Raw genomic sequence first — 4,806 nt, forward strand, 5'->3', positions numbered from 1 at the left:
AATTATATTTATATATTATATATATTTATAATATATATAATTATATATATTATATATAATATATATAATTATAATAATAATATATAATTATATAATAATATAATATATAATAATAATATAATAATATAATAATAATAACACCACTGTAATAATATCTCATAGTTGACATGCTACACATCCTATTGCCACACAGGTCTGATTGCCTCACTTTTAGTCATGCTACGATGGATCAGTGGGTTTAGAGAATGACAGCCTAACCCCTTTATTATAAAGTTCAGCTGAACATCCATCAGTGGCAATTGTCTGAATCAGTTACTTATTAGAAGTTGCAAAATGCAATTTTAATATACTGTCCTGCATTTATTGGCTGGAATTATGCTATATAGAAGCTTTTTTCCCCCTCATCTACTAGGTCTATTCAATTACCCTAAAATATAGTTCCTAGAGGAGAGAGAGAATTTTTAATAACTTGATTCTTTCTCTTTATAATTTTCAGGATAATGAGTGGTAACTTCACTAACTCTCGTGTTATTCAAGAGCTTTGGTTTTCGTTTTGGTTTGTTGGTCCTCTCCTTTTCTCCCGCCTTCGTATGAAATAATCATGTGAATGAAAGGCTGCAGGACACGGAGGTTGGTGTGATGGCCTTCTGACATCTTGGCGGCAGCTGTCACCTTCTCTAAAGGACACCCAGCACCCTCCACCTGGCTTCCTCCGAACAGAGGGAGGCCTGTACTCAACTGCGTAGAGCTTCTGCTTTGAAAAGTAAAGTTGACAAGGAGTCTTCAGCTGTAAGGATAAGACCAACAAGAAAACTTCTACAGAGTGGTGTCAGACATCCACTCCTGCAGACCTCTGCCAACCACACACTTCAGATCAATATTAGAGATGTTCCAAGTGATTCCCTTGAGGAACTAGTGCAAGAGCCTGACACGGAGGAGTGATTAAATGATGTTTAATAAATGGATTTTATACGAATTCTTTGAAAACCGGTAATCACTGCATGATGGTGCTTTCAACACAGACACAGATACTGTTAAAAACACTTTTCAGGAAACCTGTTAAAGACAGTTAGCCAGACTTATTCAAGAGGGGCCATGGCAATGCGGTTTTGTAGGGGAGAGAGATTGATTCAATTCCAACTCCGACAGGGACAAATGTGGATTTGTAGGCAAGGTGCAGGCAGGGGTCAGTGGATGGGATATTACCGAGATGGGAAAACCTAAGGGGTAAGGGGGCTCTTGCTAGACCAACTCCACAGAATTCTGGCTGAAGGCAGCCCAGGGTGGTCAGGTACCAAGGTGGGGATTTCCATGAAACTGATTCAGCAGGATTCTTGCCCAAACAGGATTCTCCAAGGACTGGGAAAGAAGCCCAAGTCGGGCCTGGCTGAGCAGAGGTGCTCGGAGGAGCCTGATCAAAGCTTGGTCAAAGGAGAGAGCCTGTGCTCGTTCCCACCTACAACCATTAACCACAATGTTTCACTTTTCAGGTTAATCATTCCTCCTCCTCTATCAGGTAGCAGAATGTTTACTGTTCTCAAAGTCAAGTGTGTCTGAGCGCGCTGGGCAAGCTGGACCTTTCAAGTGTTGCTTCCCCCTCCCTCACAGAAAACGAAAACCAAGGCTGGTCCTTCGAGGCTCGAGGCTCCGTGCAAGAATAACTCTGGCTCACTAGCCAGGACCATGTCGGATGACTGACTCCAGGTTCTGCGAAGCAGAAAGAAATTTCCAAAGTGGTTAGACAGGCTGGATGACTTCAGGACAAGGAGCCTTTATGTTTTAAAATCGGAACCCAGCTGTGACAAGCAAGCAAAAAGGTTTTCTTGTACCTGCTGGAATGACTGGCAGAAACATTGGCTGGGCGGGCGAGCACTGGACTCTGCACGCACGCTCCCTGCCACGCATCCCCGCATCTCCCCGGGCACGCGCTGCCTCCATGCGGGGACCCGGCTCCCGGCTGGAGCGGCAGCGGGCTGAGCCTGAAGGAGTTCACAGGCCCCCAGCGCCTCTGAGATGGACGTTCACCCCGCGGCGATCACCCCTCGCTTAAACGTGGTGCAGCCACTTCCAGAAAGCGGGCAGGATGCCGCTCTCAGCGAGGCCTCCACAGCGAGTTTCTACAGCTAATGCAAAACGCCTTCTAAGGATTTTGCAAAGCCCACCTAGGAGGTGAAGCGGTATCAGTTTTACCTTTTCTTTGCAGGGGGAATCATAGTCCGGAAAGACAGAGGATGTGTCTAGCTCAGAACCTCCAGGCCACTTGCAGGTGTCTGGGGTCTGCGGGGGTCGTTCCACCCCGGAGGCCTAACACCCTGGCATCCCCAAGCCCCTCTCACCCCCACCCACCTCAGATGCCGATGAGAAGAGTGGAGAAGCTCTGTGTCCAGAAGAAGGTGGCTGGTATCTAGAAGGGAGGCCGGGGGATGAGAGCAGTGGACTCAGGTGCCTCTGGAATGTCCTCGCCCGGAAGGGAGAGTGGCCTGCGCTTTAGATGCCAGGGCTGCCAGACCCAGGTCCCTCCTTCATTCTTTCTTTTCTGTTTGGTTTGGCAGAGCTGCAGAACTCTCAAGTGGGGCCTGAACCCCAACAGACAAATCTTTCTTTGTAAGGAGGGCCCTCCTCCCTGGTGAAATCACGTTTAAAAATGGTTACTCTAGGGCTTCCCTGGTGGCGCAGTGGTTGAGAGTCCGCCTGCCGATGCAGGGGACACGGGTTTGTGCCCCGGTCCAGGAGGATCCCACATGCCGCGGAGCGGCTGGGCCCGTGAGCCATGGCCGCTGAGCCTGCGCGTCCGGAGCCTGTGATCCGCAACGGGAGAGGCCACAACAGTGAGAGGCCCGCGTACCGCAAAAAAACAAAAACAAACAAACAAACAAAAATGGCTGCTCTATACTGTTGCAGAAAAAGCAAGGTACAAAACAGTGTGTGTGATACAATCTTGGAAGACAAAACAAAACAAACACTACAAAAACACAAATACATACTCAAAGAAAAAGGACTGGAAGTATATGCACCAAATTCTATTTTTGGATTATTGGATTATAGATGATTTTAATTTTCTGCATTTTACTTATCTGTTCTAAAGTGTTTTCAGCAGTAAATGGGGTTTTTTCTAAGAAGAAAAAATGACAAATGTTATTAAAAAAAAAACAAACCACAGTATCACAGCACCAGTGGGAAGAGAGTCCATGGATGGGCACACCTGGTGATAGGATACCAATATACGCCCCCAGAAGCCCCCGTGTGGATTCCTGGAGAGATTCTGAAGATTCCGTTTTGCGGCTACTCAAGGAAGAAGCAGATAAGCCGCCGCTGTAGTTATAACCATGATGCTTTTCTCTTTCCCAGAAGGTTCCCTAGGATGTTGGTGACTCTGATCTGTTGCTTGACACCATGTTCATTGACCTGGCTCTCTTCCAGTTGCCAGTCCTCTATGGCTGGGGGAATTCTCTGTCGTGTCTCAGCTTTTAGATTGTAGGAAGCAGATCTCGATTTAGATCTCCGACTAGGGGATGATGTCAAAGGGACCCGAAGAGCTTCAAAGTCTTAACTAAACAAGACCTAATAGCTTCCTTCTTGCCACAGAATCCTAAGTGGGCCTTCCAGTGGAACCACGAGATTGTAAGTGTCCCAAAGACATGTTTCCTTCGCTGATCTGTCTCTAGCTCCTAGAACCGTTCCTGATGCATTAGAAGGGACTGGTAAATATTTATGGCATATGTTGATAAACTACAGACTTACTCTTTGGCAATCTCCCAGTTTTTGAGATTTCTCTTTCCTGTTCTTTCTTACTTCTTGCCCTCTCTCCCTCTCCCTCTTCTTTTTTTTTCTCACTTTTACATCTATACAGGAGAACACCTTCCTCACCCACCCCATGCCCATTTGTCATTTGCCCACTACGGATCCACTCATTCACTAAAAAAATGGGCTCATCTGAATGACGACGAAACCCACAGGCCACAGCCACGCCTGATCCCTAGAAGCTTCCAAGTCCCATCCCAACAAAATCTTGAGGCATGGAAGAGCCGAAACCCAAACCCAGATGATTCCAACTGTGCCCGTTATTCTCATTTCCAGCTCCCCGTAAGTGTTAGAGTGACCGGAACATCGGTAACCCACACTAAGGATGCCAGCGATCTTTGTCAAAAAGTGAGAAAGAGAAGATTGATCAGACACTGCAGGCCGAGGGACTGATGTAATTTGTGTAATTCAGACACCAGAGGCACCGGCCTCTGTTTCCCTTTGCAAAGTCCTCTTGTCTTTCCGCAAGCTCTGCTTCTGTGTCCTGTGCCCCAGTGAAAGCTCTAGACAGTAGAAAATGCTGTCTTTGGGGCAGGGGGGACTCTTCTAGAAAGGTAAAATGTGATGCAGATTGTAATGATATTTTGTTTTTTTGGTTGTTTCTTCCAAAACTCTGTATGGCATTTTCATCATCACAAAATGAAGAACGGAGTCACCAGCCCCAGGCCTCAGTAAAGCAGGACAGTCCTAGGAGGAGCTGGACAGAGGCCCTTGCAGACGTCACTCTCCCTCCCGCGTCCTGTTTTTCTTTTTCTTGTGTCTTCGGGACCCCAATTTGTAAGAAAATTGTATTTCCTGAACTTGGAGTCCTGGTCGCCTCCCTATGGATACAAGGAACGGCAAGAGGCGTGGTCGGACTGCCGTGTTGCCCAGCTCCATCCACATTGAATTTTGTGACTGGTGGTCCCTAGAATGCCCTAGAAGGAGAGATGCTGGGACCAGTGAATCAGAGCATTACCCTGAGACATCCAGCTGGGCCGTGTCATTTCCGTATCCCAGTGAAAG

This window comes from Aethalodelphis obliquidens, unplaced genomic scaffold (genome assembly GCF_003676395.1).
Source record: "Aethalodelphis obliquidens isolate GAN/ISIS:26980383/991018 unplaced genomic scaffold, ASM367639v1 scaffold25, whole genome shotgun sequence".
Classification (NCBI taxonomy): domain Eukaryota; kingdom Metazoa; phylum Chordata; class Mammalia; order Artiodactyla; family Delphinidae; genus Aethalodelphis; species Aethalodelphis obliquidens.